Genomic DNA, 13,796 nt, shown 5'->3' on the forward strand with positions numbered 1-13,796 from the left:
ACACTTAACAGCCATATGCACATTCATCCTTGATGATTTGAGAGACTAGCAATGTTGCTTGCAAATTATTTCTCTTCTACTGAGTAGCAGAGTCTAGGGCGGAGAGTAGTGAAAGATTTAGCCTCTTTCTTCTGGCAGTCCTGCTCTTGATTGCTGTGCTCTGTCCCTGGCAGATAGCAGATAAGACTGGTTGACATTAAAAGCAGGTGGTGCCATAGGCATCTGCTCTTAGCTACAGTGATGATGTGTAGGGACATCAAAATGCAAAGCCCATCCTTTCATATTTGTGTCCTGATGTCAGATACAAGTGCATAAATCACAGCATTTGAGTCATGATATCATGACACATTTAATCACTACCTCTGTCCCTTATGGATGCCTGTGGGTGGTGCTCACTGTGGCTCTTCAGATTCCAAGCTTTATGGCTTTAGGTTGCTTACTCTTCTGTTAAAAAACATATTTAGTTAATACAGGCTGGTTTACATATACAGTATTTTATTTGTTTGCGCTTCTGACAGTTAAAGGACAGGCAAGAAGCCCTACTGCTGTTACTGGATACAAAAGAGGGCCCCTCATTCTCCCTGCCATTCTACTGGTTTCACAGGTATTCGGCTGGGGCCAAGGAGACCCTTTGTCTCTATGATGATGACTAATCTTGCGTCAGTCACTCTTTCTCGAGCTAACATACCTTGTGGAACAGTTTTGAGAATTAGTTGTCCCCTGGAAAGTAAATGTATTAAAATATGTGATGCAAGTCGAGATTCTTAGCATGCAGAACTGTGAGTGCCTAACGCCAGATTCTGCATCATCCCAAAATAAAATGGATAGATGCTGCTGTAATGACTCCTATTAAAGACATGATTTAATGCCAAGTCAGAAATACGTATTTTTTTTTTCCCTGAGGCAAGGATAGTGCTTGGTCCTTGAGTAGCAAGCCAAGGACCTCACTCCAAAAAGTAGTGGTTGGACAGACTAAAGTGAAGATTGATGTCAAATTATTTACATTTAAATGAACATTGCCCTCTAAATGTACTGGAGCAGAAGCTCCAAGAGTTCCCAACCAGCCTGTGCATTAAAAATGTTTCCTTTCCAAATCCTGTGACATGCATAAGAGGATTTCCCTAATAAATACTAAGTATGACTCAACTGCCTGTTTTTCAGATTCACAATAAAGCACCAACACGAACCAGACCAGCTGCCTTACTGATAAGTATTTTCCTTTTCCTCCACTTGAAAAACAGATCTGTTCTGGAGTAAAAGAAAGAAAAACTCTTCTCATTTTCCTTGTAGCCTTGATTACATTGAAATTCACAAGTAGCAATGGTGCCCTCCCTGGCTCTGTTGTTGCCATGGTTATGTTTTCTCAACAGGAATCTCCCCCTACCCTGCTTGCCTGTATAATATGTTAAATAGGAATAAGATTATTATTTTTTGTGTTGTTGTTCAAGAGACTGCAGAGGAAATAAAAGAATGGCACAAAGGAAGCTATTGTTAAGGGCTACCACTATTCTGAATGGTGTGATACTGCCTATTTTGTTTCTTTGGAGTGAGAAACAAAACCCAAAAGCTGGTACTATTGCTTGCTTGGAATAAAGAAACCCTTAAACACAGTCACTGATCTTACCCCTGAATCCAGGCAGCAAGAGTATAGACCAGATGTAGAGAAACTGAATGGCTCTCCAGAGACCTCTGAATAACCTGTCCCGTCAATTTCGGTCTTTGGCCATGTTGTTTTTTTATTAATGAAAGCTGGAATACAGAAACCATAGGAATGCAATGCTTTTCCCTTTCAGCTAATCATTGATCTAAAGATTCAGCTTATAATTCTTGTCTGCACCCAAAGTCAAACTGACTTTAAATATCACTTTGTCTCATAGATATGATGGCTGTTACATTTGCAGGGGTGGAAAAAAAAATCACAATTACTAAGATCATTAGATCACCAGACTTAGCCAATTCATATGAATCGAGTGTAAATGAATAACAATTGAATGTTATTTCAGTCACACATACATAGGATACAGTATATTAAATATTTCTGTTCTCACCCTCCCCCCCTTTTGAATTTTCTAGAAGATAAAAGGCATGATTATTTGAAGGTAATATTTGGCCTGTTTTGTTATTATAATTCAGTAGATTCTGAACTTCAAGCAACTTCAGCTATTCGGTAGAGGGATTTTCACCCTTTTTTCATTGGTAAGGTTAAGTAAAATGGATATATTAAACCTATTTATTTTGATTGGAAAGCATGGAAAATCATGTGGTTATCATTCTCAGATGTTCCTCAAAAGGAACTAAGAGCTGCATTCAACTTAGGGCCATAGCTTTCCCACCCCTGGCTGTATAACCTTCGGTGGTACCATTCAAACAGTTCAGTTCTCACCTTCAAAAACCTCTCTTAATTTGCCTTGTCCAAATGTTAATAAATAGGAGAATTACATAAAGATTTATGGAACTCTATTATCATCAGTGTTCCAAGGCTAAGCAGAAGTCCCCCAGAACTACTGTTGAAACCAATATGCAAGAATGGGATTGGAATCACCTGATTATAGTATTCCCAAAACTTATCCTAAACAATCTGAAAGAATGCAGGGGGCTTCTACTATATGTAGAGGTAGAATGTGTGCACAAAAAAGCCCTTCCTATCCTCTCCCTGTGGAGGTATTCCTTAAACTTTCAGAAGCCAAGATTCACAAATCATGAGAGGAGCCTCCATCAATGTTCTTCTCAGCAGACAGTTGCCTTCAGTATTTACAGGATGACAAGAATAGTAAAGAGGGAGGGGTGGGGAGCCATGACCTGCACATTCCATTGTGGCCTCTTCTTTTGGGAAAAGTGCAAGGGGAATGTGATGGGGGTACCATCACAAATGGGCAGTCATTTATAAAAGGCTGCAGTGCATGGTTTTGGGGTGTCATAACTCATTCTCCCATATTGCTTAAAAGACAGAGCTTGCCAGAATCATATAGTTTATAGAAAATTTGTCCAAGGCCAATTCATAGTTTCCTCCTTTAAAGAACAGTCCATATTTTCCAAGATGAGTGACTCACGGAATAATAAATACATTTATTGTACCATAACAAAGGGGCCTGATCTCAAATGTTACCCTCCAGTTTGTATTGAATATTTGTAATAATTCATGATTAAAAGACTACTACTACTACTACTACTACTACTACTACTATTTTCAGTTTCCTAAATGAGTTCATCTCTCAGAGCTATGCAAAAATGTAAATACATATATATAGAGAAAAGAAAAATTTGTTGTGTCTTCAGCTGCATATATGAATGTACTTCTTCCAACTGCTGTGGGAATGAATGCCTCCAAGTATATCACCAATTATCAGTGTCTGGGGTGAAGGGAGGGGCAAATTGTACACCATTGGGAAACCACTGATCTATGTAGTTTGTTTAGTTAGCAAGACAGAAAGCATTACAATTTCTGTAATTGGTTCTGATGAGTTTCTGACTATTTTGCTGACTATAATATGTTTGTCTTTAGTATTTGCATGAATAACTTTCAGTGGTATTTTGTTTCTGGGCAAGAGCTAAATGAGGCTTTGCATCTCATTGTAGCCAACTTAAGTAAAATACCACAATTAATATCAATAACACTGAAAAATATATACACTGCCATCATTTTTATAGTTCCTAAATTATGTTGCTTACCTAGTGATTCCAATTGTCCTAGGAAAAGATTTAAGTTAACTAATAAGACTGTTAAAACATAATGACACACCTTGCAGGTTCTCAAAGTGTGATAAACATAATTTGGGGAAGGGTTATCCCTATTTCCTCGGGATAACCCTTAAGAGAAGGGGGGAGAGAGAGAGATTGCTATATTTATATAACTTAGTTATATTACAATCACTTCCTTTTCTTTTCTATTTTTTGTGGAGGTGAGTAAGCTTCAGCATGTTCCTGTATTAAAATGGCTCTAGTATCCATGCACAGCAGTTCTTCAGAAGCCCAGAGAACTTTGGCCATCATCTAAAGGTTATGACTCTGCTTAGATATATCTAAGCTCTATGAAAAGTTCTATAGGAGAACTTGTTATGAAGTAAACATCCCATAAAGAAAATGGAAGCAAGTACAGTACCTTATTGCGAATCTTACCCACTTGTCAGCTAAGGTAGGAGAAAAGCTAATCATTCTGAGGTGGGGAGATACATGCTTGTTTTCCTTTATAAGTAATTTAAAAAATCCCTATTGTCTTGTTGATATCATAACCCTTTTTTCCCCCTCAATCAAGTAATCTCTACTTCCATTTCTATTTGCCATCTAAAGAGTTAAAATACGGTGAGATTTTTCATTTTCTACCCTATATCGCAAGACTGTCTTCCTTTACTCCCTTTCCACACTGTTATGGAATTGATACACTAAAAAGTCCCTTAAGAAGCCCTTGTCATTCAACTGGAAAAACCAATGAGACTCACCATCCAGCCTGCCAACCTTATCACAGTGCAGCAAATAAAGCTATGCTAGACAGAAAAAGAGTCAGTTTGGTCTAGTGGTTAAGGAACCAGGCGACACTGAGTTCTAGTCCCACCCTAGGGACAAAGCCAGGTGGATGACCTTGGGCCAGTTCCTCTCTCTCAGCCTTAGGAAGGAAGCCTTGCCAAGAAAACTTCAGGGACTTGTCCAGGCAGTCATCAGGAGTCAATACTGACTCAAAGGCACTAAAAAAAAGGGGGGGGGGGCAGAAAAAGCAGCACAGTTATATTGTACTTTAACAGTAAAGAACCTGGACAGCATCTTCCACATAGAATTTTATTCAAGTTTCTTCATGCAATGAATTAAGCTGTCATTACATTCCCACCCCAGCATAATGTAACAAGGTCATGCTTTTAAAGATGCACCCATTTTTATATGTGTTGCACCCCTGGACAAAACATGTCATGATTCCACCACTTACATACTTGTGTCACCTTGATTAGGAAGAGACGTATATGCCTTCCCTGCTTCACCATGACCTCGGATAAGGTGTTGAGAGTCAGTGCACCTGTTCCCCTATCCTCCCTTATCCTTTCTGCTCTAGAGACTGCAATATGAAACTTACAGAAATCAGAACACAGACAATCCCCACCTACTGGCTTATAGCCTAAAGTAATGATGCTAAGAGAGAAATTGAGAGGGAGAAGATAAAAGGAAATTTGGGTACCAGATTCTTAGTTACTGAGACCAAAGTATAAACCATTGCCTAAAAACCAGTTCTATTCACTAAGATATTAATAATTCAGTTTCTTAGGCTAAAGCATTAATTCCCAACATGGCTCAGCAGGAGGGTTTTTGTTTTTTTTTAATTTGCTAAAGGGGAGGATAGGGCTCACTTCACAAATATTGCTAATTAGTTTTAATATTAATTTTAATTTATACTTTTTAAACTTTCAGGGATGGATATATGTATGTATGTATGTATGTATATATATGTATGTATGTATATATATTTGTTAGTTGCCTTTAGTATTCACTTGAGTAGGAAAGCAGGATATAACTTTTTAAAAGTCAAGCTTACCCAAGCTCATTTCTTCCTAAGAAATGATTAATCATGGAATTCATACCAGATTTAAAAAGGAAACTTTCTCATATCCACCTATAACCCTGCAAAAGGTTTGGGGGACAAAGCTACATCAAAATATCTAGACTGTTCCAGCTCTTTGCTCCCAGTTCCTGTCCCAAGATACCATTTCTATTGTTTAATTATACTTCTTGGTAGTATGTAATTCCAGTCCCAGATTTTGCTTCCATTGCATATATATGAAGCACATTCAAGGGAGAAGCAGGCTATGCCCCACTGGTGCATATTATCATTCATCTAGTGACTGAAATTGAAATGTTACACCCAGCAGTGTAGCTTGATTTTTTTCCATTTTAGCAAAGGGTCATGATGGTCTGATAAGCCTGAATTGTGAAATCTAATCTCAGATTTTTTCCATATTCTCTATAGATGCAAATAATATTATAAAGTTAGATGATATGTAAATTACAGAAGAAAGTCAGTCTCAAATTCAAATCTTATGTTCCTGTGATATCAGCCAAGAATCAGTTAATTCTTTAACATACTACAGGTCTGGCAAACATTAAGAGACCTCCTAGAAATATTGGTGACCTTACTAAATCCTAAAGTATTAAACAATTCCATTTTGATTACTAGTGCTCTTTGGATTAGATTTTAATTGCTCACACCATATTAAAAGTTGAATAAACCAACTTTTCTAAAATCTTGGTGTAACTATGGATTATAAATGCTTAACATGGAATATAAATGGAGCAAATGCTTCTCAAAAGAGAAAAAAACATTATTAGAAAAAGTTAAAACAAGATGTGATTTGCTTATAAGTAATGCATATTAGGAAAAAATATATAAAATATTTGAGTCACAAAAATTTGGATGAAGAATTTATTTCAGCAGGAATGAAAAAAAGATATAGAGTTGTTTTATATATAAATCCTCAACTATATATAAAATTTATATTGACTGATGATCATGGCAGATATATTGGGGTAGAACTCAATCTACAGTGGGCTAAGAGTTTGATATTGGAAATTTATTCCCCAAATGAAGATAAAACAGCATTTTATAAAGGACTTATGGATAAATTATTGGACTTTCCATATGAAAATGGGTGTGTCCTGGGATATTGGAATGGTGTGGTTCCCCCACAAAAAGATAGAACTTCTGAGAAAAATATTTAAAAAACACTAGGCAAACTACCAAAGATTTTTTATTTATTTATTTAATGGATAATTTGGAGCTTATTGATTGTGTGTGTGTGTGTGTGTGTGTGTGTATAAATGGTGACTCAAAAGAATATACTTATTTTTCTGAAACACATAGATCTTTTTCAAGAATAGATAAGATTTGGATCTCTAAGACTTTGGCTATTTATGAGCATTTATGGAGTTAGTTTTATTCATTAATTTATGAACATGAATGGTAAGTGGAAACATTACCAAAGACTTTCTCAGACTACAGTCCAATGACTTTAACTTTTAAAAGGTAAAATGGCTCTTTTCGGTGAAGACTGAATGAGATGTTGTTACAAAAGGAAACACTGGAGGATTGCAAAAAAAAAAAAAGTTAACATATTTTTTTGAGAATAATATTAATAAAGGTACAGAAGTAAGAATAGTTTGAGATGCAATAAAGTTTTTGTAAGAGGATATTTTGTCAATGTAATAGTGAATTTAAAAAGGCAAGAGAAAATGCAAATGATTTTGAATGAGATTAAAAAAAAAAAAGGAAGAAGAATTTTAAAAATCCCCAGGGAGGACAACTATTACCCACCAAATTAAGCTTCTGCAGAGGCAAATACCTAGGTTAACAGTGAGAGAGATGGAAATGAAGATGAACTATGTAAAACAAAGACATTTTGAATTTGCAAATAAACCAGGGAAATAGTTGGCATACAAATTGTGAAAAGAAAAAGGAAAGGAAAGGATACTAAAGTTACAAGAAGGAAATACTGTAATAACTGATAATGCAAATATGTGAAAAGTGTTTCATCAATATTATTCTACTTTATATAAAGGTCAAGAAGTTTCCTCGGAAAAAATGGATGAATATTTATATAAGCAGAATTCACTGAAGATCACAGAGAATCAGAGACAAATTTTGAATGGACCTGTAACAATAAGTGTGTGAAGCTATTAAAAAAAACAGGAAAGGCACAAGCTCCAGACGGGCTGCTTGCCTTTTACTATAAATGTTTTGAGGATGAGCTTTTACAACCTTTACAGCAAATGATAAATATTATTTTACAGAATGGAAAGATACCTGATAGCTGGAAAGAGACTAATATAGCATTAATACCTAGCATTAATACCTAAAGAGGCCCAGGACCTGACTTTAACAAGAAATTATCAACCAATATCTTTATTGAATAATAACTATAAGTTGTTTACAATGATTTTGACTGAAAGATTGAAAATAATTTTACAGGACTTTATTCATGAAGATCAATGTGGGTTTTTACCTAAAAGACAATTATGAGATAATAAATGTGTTGTATATTCTGGAGTATTTGGAGCAACACAATGAAAAACAAGCTGCATTGATCTTCTTAGATGCAGAGAAGGCCTTTGACAATTTGAATTGGATTTTCTTGTTTAGAGTTCTGGAACATATGAATCTTGGAGATAATTTTATTAAATGGGTAAGATCAATTTATACTTCACAGAAAGCACAAATAATTGTTAATGGAGAACTAACAAAACCTTGTGAGATTCAAAAAGGGACAAGACAAGGATGCCCACTGCTCCACTCTTGTTCATTTTAGTTCCTGAGGTAAGGCTAAGATTTGGCATTACCCATCATGGAGAAATATTGGTGGAATTGACAGAACTTGCTGAGATGGACAAACTGACTTATTTGATTAGAGAAAGGACAATATCTACATTTACTGGTGACTGGAAACCCCTTATGGACTTTTTCCATAAAAATGGGGAAAAAATGAACTTTTGATTTATGGTTTTGATTATTAGTCAGGACAGATTATAGAAAGAAAAGAGTCATGATGTAACTTTAGAGAGACAGATTAAAATATAATTGTACTTATAACCACTGTGAAGAATATCAGAAGCCACGTCTTTCCATCTTTTTTTTTTTACTTTTTTCTTACTGCACTTTTAGCTTTTTCTTTTATTTCTCTCTTTCCTTTTCCTTTTCTATTTTAGTTATTACTGCTGTTAAAACTTTCAATAAAAATTATTTTTAAAAAGTTGACTAAACTGAGTCCAAAATGCAATGATCATTTAAAAAAAACGTTCAATACAAAGGAAGTCTAGGGGTCTCATTTTCTCAGACAAGTAGATATTATCATAATTGCCAGGGCAACTTAAGTGTATGCAGCTGCAGTTGGCCTCAGAAAAGCTACAGTTGCTTGCCTCTGCTTGTCTTCCCCAAGACAGCATCCTGCATCCACTTCAGGCAGGTGAGATGTTTGGGCAAGCAGGTCCACCCATAGGTTGACATACTTCCATGTGAGTCAACCGTGTAGATGAGTCCAACAGAGATTTTGAGCAAGCCAAGCTACCTATTAGTAGTGCAGCTTTGTGTCAGGCCAACAGGGTCATTCTCCCAAGCAGGATTTTACTGTGCGGTGATTTTTGTATTCAGTGGTGATTCCAGATACATATTCAAATTTTAATTCAGATTCTTTAGAATTTAATTTTCATAGTTTTAACACCTCTTTTTGCAGGAACCAAGGGAGGCAGGATGTAGGGAGCCATCAAGCTTGATGTTGCATTGGGCACCAAATTTCTTTAAACATCCTTGTTAGGTGCAATTCATATGATTATGTAAATAGCATCAACAAGAATGGTTTACATAAGTTGAACTATTTTGCGTTCTGCCATCATCTGACAAAAATCATCCCTTTGAAGTTGCTGTTTGCATTTCAAGAAAAGCCTGCAACCTAGGGGGGCTTCCTCTAAACATTAAATAAGAGGTGCAGGGAGATATATATAGGACCCAAGGTACAGATGGTGCAAAAAGGCCTCTGAGACAGTCCAACACATAGTGGCAGGGTGTAAGATGCAGGCAGGAACAGCATATACTGAACGGCACAACCAAGTAGCTGGCATTGTGTACAGGAACATCTGCACAGTGTATGGGCTAGACCCCCCCCCCCAAGTCCAGATGGGAGATTCCACAGAAGGTTGTGGAGAATAACAGGGCTAAGATCCTGTGGGACCTCCAGATCCAGACAGGCAGGTAATGACCAATCAACCAGACATCATGGTAGTAGACAAAGACCAGACGACAGCGGTAGTGATAGATGTAACAGTGCCAAGTGACAGCAACATCAGGAAGAAGGAGCATGAGAAGCTGGAGAAGTACCAGGGCCTGAAGGAAGAAATAGAGAGGATGTGGAAAGTCAAGGCCAAAATGGTCCCAGTGGTGGTAGGAGCACTCAGGGCTGTGACTCCTAAGGTGAGAGTGGCTCCAACAGATCCCAGGAACAACATCAGAGCTCTCTGTTCAGAAAAGTGCAGTGCTAGGAACAGCTAAGATACTGTGCAGAACCGTCAAACTCTCTCAATTTTTTTTTATATCAGGAGAGAATTAACCCTGTCTCCACATTTATCATATTAATTGTCAGTTTCTCTTAGCTCCCCCACATGTTTCTCATTTTTTAAAAAATGAGATAATAATACACACATTAATTACTTTCATACAATTGGTGCTGCATCTTGTTTGGCTACCTGGCTGCCATATGAATACAGCTTTGTGCTCAGTGGCTGCCTGCTACTGAGATGAGGGCAAGATATTATAGATAGGAGTCTTCTTCTGGATGCATGGAAGGAAGGAGATAAGCAACAGGCCATTGGATTGCGTTCCTTCTTATTTATTTCTCTACAAGTGGTATTTCTATACTGCTTCTCACAGAAATCCTGAAGCATTGTACAATATCTGTACAATAATTTCAGAATTCTGTAGGTGACGTATGTGAATATAACATTTGATAACATTTCACTCTAGGTGAGCTCTAGGGAACAATTGGGAGAACATGTATTTAAGGCTAGTGTAATATGTAATGGTTCCATAGCAGTTTTCAGGTTTCTGATTGGGCATGAGGTCAATAAATCCGTGTACAATTTGAAAAACAAACATTTTTTTTTAATTCTATTTTACTTAGTTTGCAAAAGGCATCTTCCACCTATAGGACGGCTTTTGGATCAACCAATGGTGGAGTTTACCAAGATATTCTTTCGTCTGCTATCTAAGAGTTAAAAATTAATACATTTATTTTAATAAAATATTCATAAATGTGTATTAACAAAGCAAACGGCTGAAATACTTAGCAGTTGCAACACTGTCTGTGATCTATAAGTGGCAGCATTTATTTGTTGTAAGTTGGCTTTCCCCCCAACCCCGCTTGATATTTGTGAAATCGTATGTGTCAGAGTTTCATTTTCAATCATACTGTATGCAAATAAGCTGTAGCATCATGCAAGGGAGAAACCACAGCTTGCAAAATAATTGCCAACATTTTCCGGCAATTCCATTCTTACACATGGAACAGTCTTTTGAGAAATTACACCTATAAATAAATCCTTGCAATTGCTAGAAAGACAGTTGACAACTGCACTTCCCCCTCCCCTGCTTCTTATATGGAAATATGTTAGCAACAAATTAAAATGGAAAAAAAATGTTGCTATTTTATGCAGCTTGCTTGATGGCTGGATCAAAATGTACAAACTGATTTTTGTTCTTACTGGTGTTTTTGAATACATGAAGCTTATGCCAAATCAAACAGTGGATCCATCCAATATGTAGAGTCTATTTTGACTAGAGGTGACTCACCTTCTCAGATCTCTAAGAAGGATTTTCTTCTGAATTCTATTGACAAGTTAGGCATAGTGGAGAAAAAAACTAGAACTGTATGTATGAAACGCCCACTTCACCACTTAGCCATGGCTCTGAATCTATATTTTAAAGTGGACAACATGCAATATAGTTGAATATAAAGCCACATTTCTTGGTATCAGACCAACTACAGAGGACAACAAGGTATTACTGTACACCTATTGCTGCTTGAGAAACTCATTGTCTTCGTTCACTGAACAAATACAAGCACAGCATATTAGGATGGAGTAAGCAACATCTTTTCCCCAGGAAGAATTTAGCATCCCCCCAAGTAAAAGATGTGGGATATATCTACATTCTCTTTCACTGGTATGTATCCCCATAACGTTGACTCCATTTTGAAGACTGAATAAGCATCTTTTCAGCTAATCCAGGGCAAAGCTGGGACTCTTTTGCCCAGACAGGACCTGTTAGATTGGCCCACACCAGGTGACTGATGGACTTGACTGGGTTCCAGAGGGAGCCTGGGGCTTTCCCTGAGGACCTTTTGGGCAATTCAGCTGAGGCCTTGATTGCAGCATGGAATAAGTAAGTGACTGAGGCTCTGGACCAGATTGGTCCTATGTGGCCCCTCTCTGTGCACCAAACCCAGGGTGTTGCTTGGTTCTCTTCCCCTCTCCCTCCCTCCCTTTATTTTCATGAGAACTAGGGAGGGTCTTGTCTGAGATGTTTTCTCAGGTTACATTTCTATCCCAGATTCAGCCCTCTTTTATCTGATCCTTGTCTTAGAAGTGGCTTTTCTTCCTGTTCCTTAAGGCCATTCCCTCTTCCCTCTGCAGCCCCTCAGCCTCTGGAACAGCATCCACCCAGAAATACAGGCAACACCCTCTCTCTTGGGTTCCAGAAAGTCCTTAAGACCTGGCTTTGGTCCCAGGTTTGGTGTTCATGTATTTGTGGGGCTCCTGTTATGGTTTCCTGTTACTGTTGTGACTTTTTTAGTCTGGGATATCTGTGTTGTTTTATGTTTTTAACTGTTTTTACAGATTTTGGATGTTATAAACCACCCAGAATTTTCTGGAGTAGGCAACAATAACAAATCTACATACATAGATGCAAGCATGCATACATGCATACAGGCTTATGGGTGGCATTTTTTTTTTTAATAAAGAATTGACTTACCACTCGAGAATGAAAGCAAGCTCAGCATGCATTGGAATCTAACTGCAGGCAATCATAACAGCAAAACTGATCTTAATCCTCTTGGTCAGTTTCTAATCAGTTTCTCATTCCCTGTAAAATCCTCCATCGCTACCAGTTATCTGGATTTGCTTCACCCATCTTCCAGCCTCCCAAGTCAAAAGGGCTACTATGTTCCCTTCTCTTCCTCCTCCCCCCTCCCCCCAATCCATTTACCCCTTGCACCCAACAACAACACAAATATATCTGGCAATGTCTTTTTTTTTGCAATGTCCCCTTCTTCTGATCCCCAGACCTTGAGTGAGAAAAGCTTAAGTCATCCTTAGCTGTACTCAGATTAAAGTCAGTTTTCCCCATAAGATGACAGTATCCAAAGATGGTCATGAGGTGTATATAATCACGACTCGTTATGTGGGATCAGAGTGTCACCTATTGGGTGCTTCAGATTGATGTGAGAATGCTGCCTCATCTTTGGTTCACAGACAACCCACTCTGTCAGCATTCTGCTATTTTTGCCCTAATGAGCTGGACACACTGGTATTTGGCTGGTGGCCTATTAAAACTGGTAAATAATGTTTGACTATTCAGCCAGCACGGCTGTGAATGCTTTAACTCTATGATCCTTACCAGTTTAGTGCAAACTGTATAAAAATGGAATAAAGAGACCAACCATTCTGCCCATACACAGAACTGCTTCCCAAACAAAGCACAGAGGAATATGGAAATCAGTATTGTTGCTTGTATAAGATAAGAAAAGGAATGGGAGAGAAACACCAAATAAAAGTGCTTTTATGACTCAACCTCCTTTGTTGAGGTTGTGTTTTTTTTTAATTATCTCACTCAGGTTACAACAGTTTAGGGTAGGGGGACACAGGGAAGAACCATGAAGCAACAGAGAGGTCTGCTGTCAGTCCTGCTTTATTCCTGCCACAATGCTGTGATCGTCAGCTATTGTTCCCACTAGCTGGTGATGTCCAGAAGAGGGAAGACAGCAAAAGTGAAGGGGTCCATCAGTCACTCGGCTGTGCACACATAATCAGGACAGCATCATTCAGCAGTGAGTCAGAATAGAGGTAGGACAGGCAGGAAAGAGACTAGCAATGGGGCAGCAAATTTCATGTCACTAGAGTTTTCTCCTGATTCAAGGATGGATGGAGATCCCTTTAACTAAGCAGTAGAGAAAGGGCCCTAGATGCTCTATATTGCAATCTCCAGCTATTCTCAACACCTGCTTCAGCAAATGTTGCCATGTTATCCTTCTAACATCAGAGCTAACAAAGGCTTTTTA

This window comes from Python bivittatus, unplaced genomic scaffold (genome assembly GCF_059951505.1).
Source record: "Python bivittatus isolate LINGU-HERP-01145 unplaced genomic scaffold, Pbiv_v1 ctg000850_np1212, whole genome shotgun sequence".
Lineage (NCBI taxonomy): Eukaryota > Metazoa > Chordata > Lepidosauria > Squamata > Pythonidae > Python > Python bivittatus.